The sequence below is a fragment of the Astatotilapia calliptera genome, chromosome 3 (genome assembly GCF_964374335.1).
Source record: "Astatotilapia calliptera chromosome 3, fAstCal68.1, whole genome shotgun sequence".
Taxonomy (NCBI): Eukaryota; Metazoa; Chordata; class Actinopteri; order Cichliformes; family Cichlidae; genus Astatotilapia; species Astatotilapia calliptera.
This window is the reverse complement of record NC_137424.1, coordinates 37111180-37132987: the sequence shown is the minus strand read 5'-3', so window position 1 is coordinate 37132987 and position 21808 is coordinate 37111180. Positions and strand designations below refer to the sequence as shown.

General features: G+C 41.3%; 1 protein-coding gene across 22 annotated transcripts in view; it reads left to right on the top strand.

Annotated features, from left to right (window-relative positions):
* The window catches only part of ptprda (protein tyrosine phosphatase receptor type Da), a 406188-nt gene that overhangs the window by 109955 nt on the left and 274425 nt on the right, over window positions 1-21808 (top strand). For all 22 annotated transcript variants that reach the window (XM_026161910.2, XM_026161898.2, XM_026161908.2 and 19 more), the window contains exon 4: window positions 3305-3328. The gene's annotated coding sequence lies outside the window, so the exon portion shown is untranslated. The remainder of the gene's footprint in view (window positions 1-3304; window positions 3329-21808) is intronic.

Below are 21808 nucleotides of genomic sequence, written 5' to 3'. Positions count from 1 at the left end.
GTGTGCACTGATGAGCCCACATTGTCTGCAAGGCCTCTCTTTGAATTTCTGTTTAATGTGAATTTCAATGACATAGCTGTGTGCTCATTTATCACAGTAAATTGATATATTATCACAAACAGATTGCATGCAATTACCAATTTAATCCCATTCAATTGCAAACTGATTGCAGACTTTCTTTTTCTTATTGTAGTTTTATTGCCTTGACGCAACAAGCTCACTTTGAAAATGGCATCGGGCCGCGATGGGTTGCAGGATTAGTCCCTGATCTCGAAGTAACTATTTCAAAGATAACAAGATGACAATGTTTCACGATAATTTTGTTCTCATACCAACTGTTTTCCCGGGTGTGACCGTAGGATGAAAGACTACGAAAAGTTGCTAAATCTGGCAAGAAAGTTGTGAAGTTTGCAACAGCAAAGTGAGCTAAAGCTGCTGTGATTATCGCTGCTTTGAGTAAGAAGTTTCTCTGGTGAAAAGAGATGGTAAATATTTCTCTTTTGTGCATTTACCCACTAAAACAGTTTGACGTATGAAGGGAACAAAAGTGTGGGGATTACTGTTATGACGTGCACCCGAGTTGAGATGGTAAAAGATGATCACCCAAATTTTAAAACTCAAAACCAAAGACCTAAATAACAAACAGCCAGTTATTAAGATACAGCTCAAGCAAACACTCCACACACAGAATCAAAATCAGCTTTATTGGCCAGCTACAAGGAGCTGGACTCTTTTTGCTTTCTGTGTGCTTAAAAAAGATAACAAAGACATGTGTGGCATATGTACAGATTTGCATGTGCAATGCTACAAAGTGCAAAAATACCGGAATAAATATGGAGTCTATAACTGTCAACTACTGTATTTATACACCTATAGACTTGAGACAATGAAAGCTTAAATGTCAACAGGACTCTTCGTGAAATGCACTAACTTTCTGCTAATTCTTGAAGCTATTTTGGTACAAGTGATGTCATAGTGAGCTGCCACCACAACCACAAAGAAACAAAACAGAGAAAAAGAAACCAAAAGAAAAGAAGATTGAATTTAAAAGAAAACATAAAAGGGTTCACGGTGAGGCTGCCAGTTGCTCATCAAAGCAAAGCCATTTCTTCTTTATTGCAATGGCTAGTCAAGGCTTAACTTAAAAGGAGCCCGGGCCTTCACTAAAGACCCACGTTGGTGCTGTGACATGCTCACTATGCCACATCTCAGAGGCTTTTTGTAATTCCCCCAGTACTGACCACTCCAAACATACCCAAATCCCTCTTGTCAACAGAGAAAAGACAACACGGGGAACAGACTTCTCAGCTTCTTTCTTTTTATTTGACTTGTCAAAAGTTTCCATATCGTGTTTTGGGTTCTACACAGCATAACTAAGACCTTGGAAGCAGCTTATCTGCTTAAAACAGGAGGGTGAGAGAGGGTGAAAAAAGTGTCTTAGTCTTCCATCTATTTCCTGGTTCACAGAGTGGGTTTATTGAAGCCACCAGAGCTTCAGTTTCTCCCTCTAGATTCTCCCTCCACCATACCCACTAGTCTAATCCACTTAGGCCCACGCTACCTCCACTAGTTTTGATTGGCTGGGCATCCTAAATTTCCACCACAGGACTCAGAAGGAAAAAAATCAATAATCTTCACTGCACTGCAAAAAGTCTCTCTGTTAAAAACAGGAATGTGGAATAGCTGAGAGCGTAGGACTTGTCCTTCCTGACAAAGTACAGTCATCTAACTGTACGCGCTTCATTGTTCTCAAGCATTTGCACTTCATTGCAAAATGCACCGCATGTAAACATTTGCCACAACAACTGTATCTTTTACATTTTCGTTGTTGCCTATTACTGGCATGGCTTGGTCTCTCACTTTCTCCCAAAACTGATGCTAATGCCGTTGAAACCCCAGGTGCTTCTCCACGGCACTTCAAGTCCAACATCAGTCCCTGCTACCCCCCTTCCCCAGGGTCCAATTTTCCTGGCATGAAGCTTCAAGGTCCTCAGCTGAGCTCTCTGTTTAGCAACAACAGTAGCAGCGAGCACGGATGTGTGTCAGGCGGAATGTAATGAGCGTCCCAGAGATTGAACCCCAATCTTCCTCCGCCTTTTGCCTGAAAATAGATTTGTTCTCACGCACAAAACAGATATTGCAATCACATTCACTTGTTGTTGATCCTCGTGGGGATTTGCTGCATCCCTACCAAAAATGTAAATGAATGCAGGGAGTTTTGGGGGCTGAGGGGGCGGGGATAGAAATCATCGGTGATAAATCATATTACCCGCAAATTCTGCTTAGCAACAAAACAAGACTGCACTGTAAGCAACAGCAACTCCGAATTAGTCCTGAGTCTACTATTTCCCTCACACTATTCCCTGTTATTGTCAGCTCACTCCATTTCCGTGTTTTATTGCACATTTACAAGAAAGCAAAACTGTGCTTTAGAAGAGTACATTTGTACAGGGACCACTTCCGATGTTAAAAAAAAAAAAAAAAGCACGGTGTAATGGAAATCCAGTACATATTTCTCAGCATGGTGGAATATTAGTACAGGAAAGCAGAGGGGAGGGTTGGGGACCAGGCCTATCTCAATACCCCTTTCTGTAACTCATGGGAATGTCAGGTAGCAGTGACTAGTGAAGATGTGGCTAAATGGTGGCCTTTTTTTGGCGTGCTGCCTGGGGTCTTTGTGGCGTGCACAAGACTGCCATTTTATTACGCCTTCGGAACCTTGGATGTCCGCTGTCGGACTAACAAGCTCGGGGAAGTGTAGTAAAAGGTCCAGGACATAGGGTGAGAGATATCTGAGGGCTACTTAATTACCTCAGAGACATATGGAGAGAGAGCGAGGAACACTCTGGGTGTGGGTTTGTGTGAGCACATTTGTTTGTTCTGTGGTTGTGTTACACTAGTGGGGGAACGAAAGAAGAAGGGGAAAAAAAGGCGATGACTCGCAGGTAATGGATTGGGTTTCTGCTTACATAATTTCTGCCTCCACCTTTAAAATTTTGAAACACTGACAAATATTAATGCAAGTTGTGCAAACTCGGGATCCTCGGGGGAGACTATCTCAGACGTTTCATGTCCCTCGATTAATAAATGATGTCCCCCTCTCTTGACACAGCCTATTCTTAACCCCCTGACTCTGTACAATGCTGAGAGACGATCATTTTTCAGGGTAGCCGGAGAAAGCCTCAGCCTGCGTTGAAGTTTAGCTTGCTGTACATTGTAATTTGCTGACGTTTCTTCTTCTTTTTTCTCGCTTTCTCTCCTCCTCCCCCCCCTCCCCCACTTTTCCCAAATGATTTGCTTACAGATGTGACCAACCATTCCGCACTAGGTAAGACTTGTTTCATTTTTCATAGCACTATTCCCAAGAGTGAGAGCGCTGTTTGAATTGTCACGTGTCTATGGAAGTGATGCAAATGCATGAATATAGAAAAAGGGTTAGGTGACGGGTGGGGTGGGGCTCGGGAAGAGCCAACGCAACACCGAGATGCTGATGTTTGCCCAGTAAGGTACGCAATGCCCTGCAATCCCCACCCATCCCATTTTCCCATATGTGTGCATGAGAATACACAATGGTGGCTTTCTCTGGCAAGTGGATTGTGTGCTCTGTGCCTTCAATTTGAGTTTTATTCAAATGAGAATCAAATGTCCCAGATTGTTCAAAGAATACGCCAGCAGTGTTGACTTAAACAAGCATTGAACGGATGGTGTTTGTTTCCACTCTGTGGTGAGTGTGTGGAAATCTCACATGTGCTAAGCTGTGAACCCCTTTGCTGTTTCGGCAAGTCCACGTGTCAACATGAAACCGCTGGTAGCGTGGATAGTGGCCATGTAGTGAGAGAAACCTGGATTTCTTGTTCCCGGAATTAACTTTCCTCTGAAAGTTCATCCATGCTTCAACTTTTCTTTTTTTTTTTAAGGTGGTCTGCCATGTACTGAAGAGCTGAAAAGGACAAAAGTTTTTATACTTGGTAAAAAGACTTGGAGCAGTTTTACACTCTTAGCCATAAAAAAAGACGCCATAACTCCTGCTTCCAACCCACTGAACACTCCTTCTCTGTAGTCAAACTGCATTGCACTCTGGCGTTCTCAGATCTGCTGCAGCATTAATTAGAAATCCCACACAGATGCACAAAGAAAGAATAATTCAATTCCGACTCAATACCACATTTGTTTTTTAACCTAGAAAGACAGCTGATGAGGGGCTCACTTTATAATTCCGTTTATCCTGCGCAGGTCATACTTAGTGCAGTTGTGCTCATGTGGGTCTGATGGATGCTGCTTTTTTCCTGCATATGTCAGAACTGCATTAATTACTTTTCCTCACAGTGGTGGAAACTGCTTCAAAGATTATCTAATAAAGCCATGCATTGTAACTGCAGAAAAAACGAGGCTGAATGTGGATGTCAGGGTTATAGGGGGGGTTGTTCCAGAAAGCAGGTGCACAGTACTGTGCACAAGTCTTGAGCCCCCTTTTTTTCCTTATATTTTGCTAGGAAAATGGGAAATAGGTGCAGGGATTATTGAAGTTCCAGATTACAATAATAACCAGCTTGATGTTTAGTGTGACCACCTTTATTCTTCATCGCAGCCGGAACTCTCCTAGTCAGTTTTCTCATAATTCTTTGAAGCAGTCTTCAGGAATAGTTCTCCAGGCTTCTTGTAGGACTGTCAAAGCTCTTTTTTTGGTTATTGGTTGCCTTTTGTTTTGTGTTCTCTCAATATGATCCCACGGTGCTTCAATAGTGTTGAGGTCCGGGCTCCGGGGAGGCCAATCCATGACTGATGGTGTTCCACTGTGTGTTTTTCTATATATGTGTGTTTGGGATCATTGTCATGGTGAAAAATGATGCCATGGCCGTCAGACATTGGTAGATCAAACCAGATGTCTATAGAAACACACTGTTGTACACCCCCCGATATAATGATGACAAATTGTCATATTTAGATTCATCTGTTCATAAGACCTGTTGCCAGTGATTTTCAGTCCAAGTCTTGTATGTGGCATAGATCAACCGTTTCGGCGCTCTTCTCTGATGGATTTTTTCCTATTTCTTAAGAACATGACTTTCAGAAACTGTTCATCTTCTGTAGATGGTCTGTCACATCTTCATTTGCCCTCCACTTGTCCAGTTTCTTTAATTTTTTGAAGGACACACTGGGCACAGTGTCAAGATAAGCCAAGTTTTCAGGTAATAGCTCTTTGGGAATCACATTGCTGATGCAAAAAAATAATATTTTATGTCTATCAAGTTGTTATCTTTTTGTCTTCATAGATTCAGCTAACAAATGTGAATAAACGTGTTTTTGGTTTAGGCTAATGTTAACAAAGTGAACAAAGATACAGCCTAAAACTGATTCTTTGCCAAGTTGTCTGTTATATATAGACACAACACTGGCTCATCCCATGAGTTAGGTGCCTTTCTAAACTTCACTGACTCATATGCCAGTGTTAAGTGGCTGAAGAAGCAAACAAAAATGGGCTGATTATGGTCAGGTACAATCACAGTAGGGCTGAACGATATATCGCATTTGCGATAATATCGCGACATGATCAAGTGCAATTTTCTAACCGCAAAGGCTGCGATTATACTCTGGACATGTCCAAATTCATGGGCTGCATCCTCCTGAGGCCGCATTTGTAGACCGATTACGTCACAGCGACGCGCCGAAGGCTGTCCAAATTACTACCATATCCCAGAATTCATAGCGCGGCCCAGCCAAACTCCAGTTTCCAGCAATGGCGGCCGCTACTGAGTTTTAAAATTACTCATACTAATCTTTCAGGGTCACAAAATAAACTTTTAACATATTTTCAGGCGAGAAAGTAGTTGTGTAAACATCAAATATCTGCTCGGTTTATCAAGATATCCCATATTTGCAAAAGTGCTTCGACGTTTTCAGAGGCGTCTGCTACCCACCAGCTGGACAGCTAGCCGGGAGCTCGAGGGTTACTGATGCGGCCGAGAACGGCACAACTCCCGGCACATCATTTTCAGATCACCGCGGAGTTTCGCTGCTCGGGTTAAACGTGATATATAAGTCACTTAGACAACCTAAAAATGTTATTGTTGGGCTTTTTTCAGTGTTTTGTTTGTTCGTGAGTAAATCGGTTTGGCTGAGATTAAAGTTATTAGATTAGATAAAATAAAACTTTATTAATCCCCCGGGTGGGTTCCTCCTTGGTTTTCACACAGCTGACTAAACGTCAAACAGAAAACTTATTAAACAGAAGTATGAGACAGTCGAGAATTTACGCCAGTGTCTGGTTATATTTTAGATAGCAAGAAGCAGACGGCCGAGTTTATTAAACTCCACCGAGACAGCGGTGACGCTAATCAGAACTAGACCGTCCAATTTCACGCCTTTAAACTTTAAAGGCGTGTTTGTGTGTGTGTGTTTATACAATTGCTATTATGTTTGCACTTTATGTGTAATGTTACTGACTGCAGAGATCAGTAAGATGTGTGTATTTTTTATTTATTAGTTTTATTTATTTAATATTATTTTTTAATTGAATGACTGTCTAGTAGTTCACAGATGTCGAAAAACGGAGTGTGGTAAAGCCACTGATTTTTTTTTATGTATATTTCTGCAATCTGCACATTGTACTGACTTTCATTTTAATGTTTACACCAGGGTTCCTTGTCAGCACTTTATGCTCAGATGTTTGTAAGCTAAAAATAAACTATTGTGTATGTTCAAATATACTGTTGTGATTGAAGAAGTTAAATAAAAATGTCAGTCATCAATTCATGCATCACCTCATGTCATCATAACAGAGGTCTGTCTTCCAGGAAAGAACAGTTTAAAATTAATGTAATATAGTATTGGCCATACTATATGATGTATTGCTTGTCTTTGTTTAATAATACAGAAGACAAAGACCTTAAAAAATAATCGCATATCACATCGCAATCGCAATATTGGGGCAAAAAATCGCAATTAGATTATTTTCCATAATCGTTCAGCCCTAAATCACAGGACTGAAAATAACTGAAAAACGCAGCCAATTTTCCAAGAAAAAGTTGAAAGCCTCGAGAACTATCACTCAAGACCACTTAAAAAAAGAAAGACTGACTTCTTGGATGAAAAATATAAAGAAATTAGTTTTGCATAGTACTGTTGTTAAAACTCGGAGTTTCTCAACTGCGAGTGACAAAATCTACATTTGGAGGCTGGAAGTGACTACTTCACAAGACTGTGTGAGCTTTATATTTTGAACTTTCCCCCCCTTTGTGTTCAGATTCTCTGTTTAGGCACAAAAGACTACTTGTGCAACAATCCTCACGCGTCAAAAAAGTATGCTCAACTGCATATGTGTTTAAATGTAATGCTTGCACGTTCTTTTCAAGCATCCTTATGTGATCAGTTAGGAAGGGAAAGAAAGCCCACTACCGCCTACCCAAAAATACCAAAGGACAATTGTACATTTGTGAGACACCGGCAGCTTTGCCAAAGGGCAGGATGTGAAGCCTTGAGAATAGAATGGGCTGAACGTGGTAACTGAATCTGTGAACTTAACCTGCTCCGTTTCTTATTTTTATTTTTAACAAACTCAGAGGGTCTCTGTGATGCCGACCTGTAGCAGCTGTCTGCTTCAGTTCCTCCTTAAAAAAAAGTCGATGTCAACATATGTAGTTTGCAGATTTAGTTAGTGATCATTCATCGGTATTTGTCATGGTGTGATTAGTCACACTGATTGAACAGTCCTGTCATAGCATCTCATGTTCTAGATTAAGCGACTATTTCTAAATCAGGATGATTGCCGTGCAGTTTAAACAGGCCTCATATGGTCTTTGTGTGTCTTGATAGGCATGCATTTATGTTTCCAGTTCCCCTGTAATCGCTGCAGACTCTGCTCTTTATTCACTCATTACCATGCCAGTAATGTCACTGAGCTCCACTGCTGCTACCTTTCTTTACTACCCATGCACTTGGACAACTCAGTGAGCATCCGCAGATTTACTTTAACTAACGGATCGTCCGTCCTTGAACCGAGAGCTTGGGGAGTTTGTTAAATGTGCTACGTGGAAAAAATCCTAGACGTAAAAGAAGGGTACGTGCAAAAATATCCCTGGCTGTTGGATGTCCAGAGAAGTGTAGCATCCTATGTTTTGTCAGTGTGTGTTAGAGACACTCAGCAGGCTGCAGGAGAGTGATGGAGGTTAACTGCATGACTGAATCTACCATAGCAGGGCATCAGACCAGGACAGCGGGACTTTTCAGTGGTACCCATGGCTCCAAGCATCTGTTCAGAGGGGGAAAATCAATCATCTCACCACCAAGGTGTAGGAGGTGTATTGGACAAATGAGAAAACTGGCACACCTTGATGCGACTCTTACTTGACCGGTGTTGTGGCTCAGATACAAAGTTTTTCTCAATGCAGTTGACTTTTCATACTCGGACAGACTGCCACGTTATTGTGTAATTGAATACCCAGCGCCATGCCACTACACTCGCGCAGTTTGGCTACTCGGCAGAGCATCTGCAAGCAGTTCTGGTCCTGCTCTCAACTCTTTGAGGCAGGCACTGGCTGACTGCTCGGAAACAGAAAACCCCTGGCTAGCTGAGAATAATAAGTACCCATGGGAAGCTGCCAGATGGACGTTTACTGTGAGCCTAGCTGGAGAGGGAGAAATCTGTCAAACATCACAGTAGGCATCTGTGGGGGAGCAGCGCAGGTTCACGTCCACTATGCCGGATAAGAGGAGTGCTCTTTGTCGAGACTAAAAGCTGTTAGATTTTTAACGTATCACATCTAGTTGATGCATTTACCGTCTTTTTTTTCTCCCAAGGTCAGCAATTCACATTACATTAAAGCCACCTGTTACAGTAAAAGCTTTAAATAATGTCTAGATTATGGATGCTTTAAGGATCCATCTATCACTTGATAGTAGGGGCCATTGCAAATACAGTCTCTAAGTGCTGTGGAGGTTGGCTTTTTTCTTTATTTAATACAAACCTATTCTTAATGAACACTGTACTCAATTTTTAGCCAGATTCGACTGTATTGCTAATGCAAGGATGGAGATTAAGACAGAGATTGCTCTTTTATTAGTGTGTGACGTTTTCAGGTGTCTGCCTATGCAAAGTTTTCTCCTACATCGCCCCAAAATTTTGGTTACAGGCGATTGTTTCTGTAACTGTTCCAAAAATGATCACTCAAAAAAATAAAAAGCCTCAGTTTCTGCCTGAGATAATCCTCGAATCCTCGTCTTTTGACTCGGAGTAGAAATGTCCAGTGCCTCCACACTCCCCCCCCCCCACCCCATCCATATACTCTTCAATACAAAGCTATAGGCAAGGAATTACAATTGGCTCATTATGCTCTCACAAGCTCAAGGGTTTCGTAGTGGGAGAATGAGAAAGAAAGAGCACAAAGAGTTCATTCCAGCATCGTCAGCAGTGAAATAGGACCTCGGTTCTCTTAGGCAAGCTGTGCTCCCGTTATTATTGCATTATGTCTGGCAGCCCTCCTTTCAGACAGGAACTGAGCCACACTTGATCAGTGATATGACACTGGCAGAGAGGAGAGTGATTGCTGGCTGCTCAGTTAAGCAAATACCATTATGTGGTAGAAGTCTAAAAGTAGATCTATGCCTGGTGAAAATTAGAAAAGGCAAGTTTGGAGAGCATCCAGAGTGTTGGCAGCTTTGTAATAGTCCACAGTGGATTCATCTGAAGTTATTTATTTATATATATATTTTTTCCATCTCTCAGAGGATAAGAACAATGCTATTCATGGATAATGCTGCACTTTCAAGTCTCCATCTGTGTTTATCATGCCCTTGGAAAAAAAAACAACAACGACGCGCTGCATATCATTCAAAAAATATCAAGAATAAATACAAACTTCACTTTTTTTTTATATGTGCATTTTATGACAACTTTATTATAAGTGCAGGTATACGTGAGGGACTGTGTGTTTTTAACAATGATTTGGAGTTCACAGGCAACGTGGGAATTCTTGTAAGGCGAGCATATGAGAAGCCGTAACCCAGAGTCAATCATACTGGTCCCTGTGGTGGATTGTGCTTTTTTCACCCCCCCCCGCGTTTTTCCCAACAACAGCTGGTTGAGTTGTTAATAAGAAATGTGACTGATAGCTTGTTAGTGTGCCTTTGCATACACTTGAGTGACAGATTCAGCAAGCGTTCACTCTTATTTCCCGCCTGTGGGAAAATCTGCTTACGTTGCATTGTGGTAGCAGCATGTCAGTTATTCCCCTCGAATTTTCGATAGAAAAACATTGACATGATAATCCCTCATCATTGGCAGATGATCACGCATGTGAGTTTCCATTCTAAGCGCATGCAGATGCTTTCGGGATGTCGTGGAACAGTAGTTTTTAGGCAGACAACATTTAGATTTGAGCTCGCTTGGACGCACCTATCGCTGTAAGTGAAGCCGGGCTGCTGTAATGAACAGATGGCTTATCTTTAACTTTATCAACAGCGGAAGCGTCGCTAGCAAATGCAATAAGTTACTCCAGTAGCTGGAGGGAGAGCTGTATCCATCAGTAGCTAACGGCATATGGTGTAGGCACATTAAGGTGTCCTCTCCCTCTATTTCCCTGCCTTCCTGTTCTGTGAGTGGTCCTGAAGCCAAGCATCAGATGCTAACTTCACAAGGCAGCGTGTGTGTGTGTGTGTGCTTGTGTTGTGAGGGTTACTGGGAACCCGATTTAAGCTCCTCAGTTTCCTGTTTCATTAATTTTCTTTTTCCCCCTTTAAACTCTCCAGACATTTGTTTACTGACTGCATTCATTAATTATATCCCCTGGTTTAGCTTTACACCTAACCCAGGACCCCATTATTTACCTACCTCTGTTGTTTTCCTATTTGTTGTTTTTCAGAATCTGGTTTTTGCTAGTTCATAGTTTCAAGGCTATTTTCAAGAGTTAAACACGTCCGTTGCCAGTCTTGGTAAAAAAAAATAAATAAAAAATGTTTTTTTATCCATTTGGAGAGAAATCACAAGGAAATATTAGCAACCATATCCGTGTCAAGAGGGTGTTGTTTTTCCTCTCTCTCCGACTAACAACCTCCATTGCCTCTCCAACCTAACCACCCAAGTAAAGCGCTCTATTCCAACATTGGAAGGAGAGCTTGTTTACCAGCTCCTCCATGTGTTGCATCCCTATTAAGCTGAACGTCAATCAAAGCCTTGTTTGCTCGAGCGAGTGGCTTCGTCTTCTGCAGACCAACATGACAGAACGGTGTTGGACACAAATCAGACGGTGCACAAAAACGACACTCACCTCATGCAGATCGGAGAAGTGCGCGGCGGCAGTTGTCGTGATTACCGGCGTCTCTCGCGAAACATCAATGCCCTCGTGTGTCTAAGGAGTGGCCCCTTGCTGAAATAAAAAAAATCCAAAGTTCTCTGGGCTAGTAACAAGGTTGCCTCAAGGTCAGTGCTATTTCTGTGCCGACTACATTTGTCATTGTTTTTCTTTTCTTTTCTTCAGGAATGAATTAACATTGTGTAATAATCACCTCCGGTGCTTTTTAACTCTCATTCTCACTCCCAGTTTTGACACCCTTTTTATGCTAAATTTCAACTCATGTATAAAACCTCTGATATGCCGCAGCATGGATCCAACACAAACCCCCCCAAGCCTTCCCTTTCCTATTGTTACTCCATGTTACGTCTCTCTCTAATAAGCAGCGTTAATTAGCCCGCTCCTCAAAAATATAATTTTCTATTGTGTCTTCGGGGTTTGGTCATTAAACGAACAAAAGCAGTCAAACGACTGACACAATACACTCAGCTGATTAAGGGCGCAGCCATGACAAAATGTGGCTGAGAAACAATGAGGGGACCTGCTTGATTCTACATCATCCTGTTATCTCTTGTTTTTGTCTTCCACTCGGCTTGCGAAAACACGTGACCTTGTTGCACATGTTGCACATGTGAACTCTTAATTTTGAACAGAAGCCCATTTTTTGTATGCGATTAGATACACACACTGCTTAACAAATTTACTAGCCCACTACCACTATTTATGCCACAGCTGCCCTAAATTATCAGCCCTGACGAATGGCCAAAATCACTTTTTTAATGTTTTTGTAACGGTTAATCTACCAGTAAGCTCACAAGCTCTTCAATCAAAATGATATTTCTACTGCCACAATATGATTGTTGATGTTATCCGTGAACTTTCCATGAAAAAGCAGGAAAAAATAGCAAAGCCCATTTATATTTTTCGATTAACACGCCAAATTAAAGTTATTTACTTGCATACTTAAGAAAAAAAATGCTTTTAGTCATTGAATTTAATGCTTTCTCAAAGAAGTCCAGTGTTCAAATTTCAGCATAGAACCATGAATTCAGTATTATTCAACTATCAAATAGCAATATATTTTTCAGTAGATGTTTTTGTATTTTCTTGTGAAAGGTGGTTTAATAGATTTGTTAAGCACATATAAGAATATGCTACCAACACACTGCTGTTTTCATGCCTGAATTTTTATCCAGACCAAAATCTCTTCTATTTCCAATCACATCTTTTGGGATAATAGCCGAATTCATATGGTCTCCTTTGAGACAGCATCTGGCCCAAGTTGGCTCAAGCATCATACATCCATTTTGGCTGAACATTTGAGAATGATGAAGACCGCTGGACAAAATCCATGGCCTCGCTTCTCTGAGGGTTCAATGTCAGAGGTCGTTGGGTGACCAACCCATCTGCCGGTCTGGCATTACCACATAAAGTACAGGCTGGATTGTTTGTAATCGAGCAGCATGTTTCGTGGGAGTCTAAGCAGAGACAGGCTGTGTTCACGGCTTGCTCAGATGTATACTGTACATCTACATCACCGCAGAGCGTGCCAGCGGATTATGTCACTGTGGCCGATTCGATAAACAATGTTTTGATGGAGGCAAAGTGACAGTAATGTATGTATTTTTTGGGGGGGTGGCCTATCAAGGTTTTAGAGGTATGTAATGTAAAAGCATATGCTTGAAAAGCTTCAGCAATACTACCATACAGTTTAAAACACTGCATGCTTCTTTGGTGTAGATAGAAACTGACAGTTATACTTGAATTATTATAACCGTCTAAACTGAGCCCAAGGATGAGATCAGGGTCAGCTCCTGTGGCAAAAATGTTATTGGGCACAATAATAGCATTCAAGTCTTTTGCATCTTAAACCAGCGGTCCCCAACCTTTTTTGCGCCACGGACCGGTTTATGCCCGACAATATTGTCACGGACCGGCCTTTGAGGTGTCACGGATAAATACAACAAAATAAAACTAGTACCAGTACCGAAAAAAAGAAGATTTATTCATAACACACGTGAAAAGACCCAGGAAAACCGAGTTAACGATCAAAACGATAACAAAATAACGCTGAAAACCGATAAAAACCCTGAAAACCATACATTTCACACCTGAGCCCTCAACACTCTCGCGGCCCGGTACCAAACCACTCACGGACCGGTACCGGTCCGAGGCCCGGGGGTTGGGGACCGCTGTCTTAAACCAGCACATCCTCAGATCGACCATTATGGATAGAAAAGAATAAAACTGACTGGTTTGCATCAGTTTTTACTTAGTTCTAGCACATGTTGCAAATTTACTACACTGGTTGGAAACGGGCAAATGTAGAAAACACAACCACATTGCACACATTTTCTTTTTATTCAGTGCTTCAAGAATCAATGAAAGGGTGATTTTTTTTTTTTATTGTGACAGTAGATGTCAAAAAAAGTTACCCATTAGATTTTCCAATAGTTAACTTCTTGAGTAACTTTGCCTCCTTTATTGGTTTTTACTTTGAGAACCAAAGCCAAAGCTGATGGGTCGTAGTTATATGAATAATGCACGCACGCACACAAATATTTTCTGTTACCTCTTCAAAAGCCACAAAAAAATAAAGCGGAAAATGCTCCCAATGACATGTAACTTGATTTCATTTTTTTCATCTATTTTTGAGAAGAATTGGTTTTGAGACCGAGTTAGAACTGCCTTTAATGCAAAATCTAATGTATCCCACTAGCTTTTCTCCCTGCCTAATGTTATTTACGGTTTCTGTCCATTGCTGCTCTGACAGAGATACAACGTGTCACATTTGTATCTTTTAAAGAAAGAAACTGATGGTCTTAAGGTCAGAAAGAGTTTTACAAGTGTGCCATCGCATCAACTCCTACGATGTCCACAGTATTCTGACTATGGGCGATTAAAAAAACAAGCTACTAATGCATCATTCATATAAGATTGAAAAGGTTTACACTATTTCTTTAAACGTCAAATTTCTCTTTTACATTGGAATTCAGCAAACATTTAGTCATGCTGTAACTTTTTATCGTTTATGTTCAGCCTCGTATTTGTTATAATTGAACATGCGAATACGTCATCATTCACAATAAAGGATGCCGTATCCAGTCGTAGTTTGGAAAATGTAACAGACTGTTGACGTGAAGCCTTAAAAATGTGTCCCACTTTCTTCTTTTTAACCATGTGGTGACCATTAACAGTGTAGTGGTTCTGCACCGTGGTAAAAGCGTGGATCTATAGAGGCTTCGCCATATTTAACCAGAGCTCTGTGTACACGGAAAGCTGCTCCAGCATGTCCCAGTGCAATACTGCTTGTGCTTTCTTCACCGAAACCAAAATAGAAACTACTGTTAATTAGTCCTCTGTGGCCTGCCATACTGAGAACCCAGGTTTGTAAATACAGGAGAGAAAGTGTCCTCAACTGTCCCTTGTTACAGATTAAGGCCTGGAGCCAGATGGGAAATTTGAGCCAGGCTGTTTTTATTTATTTTTTCGCTGCTACTGCGTGTGCATAGTCTTGGTCGGAGAAGGCACTGTCTATAGAATTCGTGTTTGTTCTGAGCCTTAAGCAATCACAGGCTCTGCTTAAGGCTAAGCCTTTGGCACGAGGAGAGTGGAATGACCTTGCAATTGGATTCAAGGTTTAGATGCACGAGGAGGAAATAAGGGCCGTAATTTCATTACTACCCTCACTATAACACAACAACTGCATTATAAACTACGCAGATGAGACATCACAATAATAACTGAGAGCAGTGCGTTCATTTATTATGTTAAAGTCATCCAGTGTCAGGATTCAGGAGAAGCGTAGGAGGCAGTGGGGTGAAACCGAAGGTGTGAAGGTGAAGGATGTGACTGAATGAGATCGATTTTAATGCAAATGACCAGAGTGCAGCTTCTTCCAGTTACATTTGCTTTGGCAAACTTCGCATAACACGTGTTACTAGCTATAGATTTGAGCAATTCATTAATTAAAATCAAAACGTGCCTTGCAGATTAGGGTGTTTTCTTTTAAGCAGCGATGTAATTGTTGGCTAGATTTGATCACATTCTGTGTTTTTCTGCTTATAAAGCTTTGCAAGTGCTATTCAGAAATCACCAGCCATGTGTAATTATGGACAGCACAGCGGAAAAACTTTCCAACCTGGCTGCCCGGAGCAGTGCTAACATCTCCCACATCCTTTGCTCTAATGCTGGCACGGTCAGTTTCAAATATGCTTTCGGTCAAGGGACTTGTAGTGACTCAGAAGGACTCATTTTCAAATGCAGTGTCACAGCCAAATGTAGGCCAGGCTCTGTTTTCCACACACATACTCAGCATTGCTAAAAAGCACAAAAGGTTAAGTCAACTATTAAAAAACTGTGATAGTAGAGTTGCTCCTTTTTACCTTAAATCAACACGAGAGACAGGAAAAAACACCAATTAAGAGAAATACTACAAACTAGTAAATGATAATATTTGATCTTGCATGAACACATACACAACAGCTGTTTTATCATCTATCATATTAAATCTTTAGGATTACGTCAGACACGTGATTATTGTAATAGTTTAGCTAGCTAAAGCTTTATTTGTTAGTTGTTGTTAGTTTGCTACTGGCTCCTCTAACTGTTTAACTTCTATCTACATACAAGTTGCTCTGGTGGTTGTACGCACTGTGTGCCACTGTTAACTGATAGTGTTAACTGATAGGGTTAGCTTAGACTCATGGACCGCTCCATGAGTCGTTTGGTACCGGGTCGCGAGAGTTGAGGCTCGGGTGTGAAATTGATCGTTTTCAGGGTTTTTATCTTTAACTCGGTTTTCCTGGGTCTTTTCCCGTGTTGTAGTTGTGTGTCTTATTTTGAAAGAAATATTTACACTTTCCCATAGCGACCGGAGAGCATTAAGGGGCAGAGAGGAGGATGTTACTCTCAGTGTTGTTGGCACATTTCAGGAGGACGCTGCTAATAAAGTTACACAATCACACAGTGAATTCGCGTTTATCATTATATGTACAAAATACCACCATTTTTGTCTTGGTCGTATCATTTTATTTTGTTGTATACAGCCGCGACACCTCAAAGGCCGGTCCGTGAAAATATTATCTGGCATTATACCGGTCCGCGGCACAAACAAAGTTGGGGACCGCTGTGCTTGTGTAGTGGTTCATAACAGTTGCCTAACACAGAAAAGATCCAGTTTCAAGAGTGAGAGGAGGCAGAAATCCCATGGAGGTTTACATCAGGAAACACATCCAGAGTTTGCAAATCTGTGCCAAAGCTAATACGCGGATGGATCTGCTGTGGTGACCCAATGTGAATAAGAAGCCTAGATAGTGTGGGAGGGAAAAAAGACATTCGCTGGAGGCATTCATATTGTTGAACTTAGTTAACACAGGTAAATGTAAGCCAGCATTAATTACACAAAGCTATTTAACCTCTTAAGCCCCAAGCCTACCTGATCTCCTGCCTTTTTCCCCCCGTATCAGGGGGCGTTGGGGCTTAAGAGGTTAAATTGCATTAGATGACTAGCAGAGTCTTAGAAAGCATCACAAGTCTGTATTAATTTTTTCCCCCCTTTTCGGAGCCTGTTAACATGCGTCACCGCGACATTACACCCATCATTAATTTGCTATCTCGTTACCATACAACCACCTCTCACTCCTTTCATTCTCCTTCTCTCAAACTTTCCTCTTCGAACTGGCATGGTAATCACCTCGGTTGAAAGATGGCAGGCAAAGAAAAGAAATCAAGATACTGTATGCAAGAATAACAAGCTGACACTGCACTGTCAACGGCAGAGAATAATCTTTCCCACATTTTCATTCCTCCCCCTGGATTTCCGCCATAAACACGGTCCGACGTCTATTTTTAGCCCGTTTTATTTCTTTTCTTCTTTCGCCAGAATTCACCATTCAGCTTTCTATTGTCTCACGCTTTCTAGTCGGAGCCGTGCATTGTGAGCTGCACTCGAGCGGCGCCCTTTTTGTTCTGCACACTAATACGCACCTCGGTAGCAGTTTATGCAATAGCAGGTAACCTGTCAATTTTATGCAGCGGTTTTTATTCATCATAAAGATTTGTACAACTATACAGGGATTATTCCAAATCCCCAGAGAAAACGCCTTGGACATACAATGAAATAGCACAGCTTCATCAAAGAGAAAGATCCATTTATTATTCAAAACGAACGATATCGGTGGCTCTGGTGATGAAATCACGTTATCATATTAATGACTGAGGAAGAACAGGTAATTCAGAGGAAGACCTTCAGCGAAGTTACATTTGAGTTGGGTGCGTAATGACTATGTTAACATAATCCGGTGATGTTAAATTGGATCAGCAATATTATTAAAGCAGGCGAAGCTTTCATTCGGTGCCACTAATTCCTCTCAGTCTAACTCCTAATGAGAAATAAGGAAGCACTTACAAGCAAGCGCTCAGACTGAACTGCAGGTAGAGATTATCTGTCTGTCTCACTCAGTTTCTCTCTTGCATTCTGTGTTGGTGTCATGTGCACAATTACAAAGACCCAACCCCACGCAGAAACCACGCACACACACACACCCCTGTGCGCACTCAGGAATACACACTTTTGCTTTCAATCTCTGTCTCTGTTCCTGCCTCTCTCAGATGAATAGCACTTTGTAATGAAGCCAGAAGGATTTTCAAACACATCATTATAAGGCTCTTGGGAAACTGTATGGAATGAAGACCAGCTGATACTCTAAGATTTGACATGAAATGGGAGTTTTGAAAATAATAATAATTTTTAAAAAAAATCACACCGCTGTCAGTGGCGGTGCTTAAGTATCGCATAAATTATATGTTGCTACAGTAGAAATGATAAAGCGGTGACTGTAAGAGCTCCCGAAATGAGGAGCATTAATAGCTGGGTGCTGCTATTGAAACATAAAAGATGAAGTGAGTCACCGTGATTGCTCTGATGTGTTAAAGTAAGACGAGATATCATTTTAACAGTTACTACTGTTAATGTATTTATGGACCGCAAGTGTGCTTCAAAAGTAGAGCGCGTCTTCTCGTGTTACTTTGTTTTTGGCTGATCTGTCGTCGTGTTTTGTAATAACACACGTATACGTGACAGTTATCAGCCTTAGCTGGAGAAAGAGACTCTGAGCAGCTCTGGCATGCGTGCTAACATGCAGAATCACAGGCAGCAATCCAAGGGGGACCATTCACTGTCTTATCTGTCAGCATACAATGCTAATTCAGGTATGAACTAATTTCCATTTTTTTAATCTGGTCATGCTTTCAGAAGCGTTGACACTCTGCCCATGTTGTTGCTTCCCATTGGACATGCAAACAAAAGCCAAATACAGAATAAATTGGGAATGAAACGAGTTAAAAAAGATTATTCATTATGCTCACGCGTAATATGATAGTCAATACCCTATCGATCACTGTGGAATTTTAATTTACCCATAATGACATAACATTAAGTGAACCTGATTGATAGTTTTTACACATGGGAGGACACAATTACGTTCCACACAGGCCGCACGTGCACACGCTAATGCGCGCACACACAAACACACACAGATTCCCGTGAGCGCAAGTCGGCTGCAAATTCACACACTCCCATTCCACAATGTTATTATCTCATTCTCCATGGTCTCATTTTTCACAAAGCCCCGGGGTGTGTGAGGGACAGTCAGGGTTGAGCTCACACAAGCCCCGGCTGCACACCCGACTGCCAGCGAAGGTCTGTGTTAGCACCAAGTGCAACATTGCCAGAAGAAACAGAAATGGGGAAAATGGAAAGAAAACCAGATGATCCAACAAAACAATGTGGTGCGGGACCCTTTCACACTGCCAGTGGAAGCAGCTGCTCAACTTTATTGGAGATTAGAACTGGAGAGTGGTTATTGAAAAGACATGTCATTACAGGGGAGGCATGAAGGCTAAAGTGACCACAGCGTATATGAGCTTGGGTTATTCATTCATTCCACGAATGAATTCCATTTTTTGGGGCCTTTATCGATATATATTTAAAAAAAGAAACCTCTATTATCATTTGGATTTTAACTTATCCAGATTAATTGTTGTACTTTTCTTTTTTTTATTCATATTAGGTATAACGATGTGACTCTTTTTTCAGTGCCAGACTGAGGTGAGAGTGCGTATCTGTCCGAGACTTGAGGAGACAAGACTTGCGTATCAAACTCAAGAATGTTCAATCAATACTTGTCTTTGTGGAAGAATTCCTCTAAAGTTGTCTTAGAAGGAGAGATTCATTCTCACCAAACTTGTTTCTTTGCTGTATGAAATGATCTGGGAGGATTCATCACACAGTCAAGACGAGCTAAGTCTATTTTCCTGGGCTCTTACAACTGGCTTTGAGCATGGTGTGTCATTGCATTGAATTTTGGGAATTCCTATTCAGTCTCACAGCTGAAGTCTGAACCTGATGGATCGGAAATCAACAAGTTTTCCTTTTTCTAAGTGTTTCTTCTCTTTGCTGTCCGTCATTGTGATCTTTGTCTTCATACTAAAGCAGTAAGCTAAGATTGCATGTTGGCTTATATCGATATATATATATATAGAGAGAGAGATGTAGTGAAAGAGCATGTTTGATCATTAGGTCAGAGTATCTATTTGTTTGCCTTTTGCACTGAGCAGACAGATATTGTAACAGATTCCAAAATTCTGCTGGATGATTTTATCAAATACTTACTCAACATACTGGCCTAATTAGCATTGTGTTAGCGTGCTAATTTGCAACACTCGAATAGTGAATGTGGTAAGCATTATACTCGCTTAACCTCAGGGTGTCGGCATATTCCTGGATTCCAGTCACTGGTTAGATGGGTAGAAATGACACAGAACGTTAGTTGCTGCCAGATCTTGACCAACCGCTGACTTACAGTTAAAAATAATTCTTATTTATCTCATACTGGATCATGCTGCAGCTCCAGTCCATCATCTATCTGACACAAATTATCTTTAGCCTCTTTTTCTTTAAGACCAACTTAAAGGGAAGAATCAGAAGGCTGGATGTAGGTGGGGCTGCTTTGTTCATGGCCAGAGCTGGGCGCCTGAGATGACCACACAAAGCACATCTGCAGTATAATGAACAACTGTCTGCGACTTCAGAGCATTTAGAGCAGTCTGATGGCTACGATTGGGATTTTTTGGCCTTGCAAGCTTTCATCATTTTAACAGTGCACATATGCGACAAAGTAGTGATTAAGTAAGTCAAAGCACAATTGGTCCACTCTAACGTTCAGCACTTTGCATTGATAGCTGTATTTGATGGACATTTTAATATGTTGCTATAATAGATTTGATTCAACAGAGAAGTAGCCATTAAAACTGATTTGTAATGCCGAAGTTCTTACAACTTTAAAAACATGCAAACAAAGGCCCATAATCTTTAGTAAATCCTGACAGTAGTTTTTTTGTTTGTTTTTTTTATGTTAAAAGAGTTTTGTGCAGCAGCAAGCCATTTGTAAACCTGGCCCTTAGTGTCATGTTTACTTATGCACAACATTTGCTGCGTTATCTAATAACAGAAAGCCAAGCCTTAAGCTGTGGAACAATCAGTTGACATAGAAGTGATGTGGTGCTGGAGGCAGCTCGATCTGATGACTGGACTGCCAGCAGTCAGCCGCACACATGATTAGTGTCAGATCACTGACATCATTTAATGTGATGCCTCAGACATGGGGCAGCTGTTACTGTAGGGAGCCAACTCTCCAGCATCACTTCATTGGTTTTGTGCCAGAATATTATTTTGTGGGCACAGCTAGTAAAAAAACAGAAAGTGGATGAAAACCAAATCTCTGTGTGTCACCGTCCCACCAACGACGCGTCCATTGTGTATATTACTGAATCACAGAGTCGGTGATTAGCACAGTCGGAGAGGCACAGACGGGAACCAAAGCCCAAACCAATAACTCTCAACACTGAATTTAACGTTTGTCTAGTCGGTGCTGTAAAATGTTTTCTCCATTTTCAATTCCCACATTGTTATCCTAAAAGAGGTTACAGGACTCGTGTGGCACTGACTTCCTGCAACGGTATTGTTAAGACATTTGTGTGCTCTACCTCCGCTGTGGCGATTTGAAACAGTATCTTAAGTACAGTTTATACGGCCTCTGAAAGTTTCTGTCTTGTATCCAGAGTCTTCCGGAAAGCAGTAGCGAGAGGGGAAAAGCAGATATTACAGCTGTCAACAAAACAACATGAGGCGCTAAATTTGCCGTGGGGAGAACAGACACTTATGGTGCCAGTAATATACTGAATTATACATTACACACGAGAGACCAGAACATATAGAGGTGCTGCACAATATACCCAAGGAACTTTTTCTTCTTGCACTTTTGCAGTTGGAAAAAACACTTTTCTAACACATTCACAAGAATAGCAGTCGCAACATCTTTAAATTTAGAATGCCGAATGACGCCCACTAAATGTGTGATGAACACTAATTAACAACCTTTCAGCTTGAGAACACACTAGTTTCTTTCCTCTTTGCACATTGCTTCCCCTTGTTGCTGATGCAGTGGCGGGTGGATTGGAAG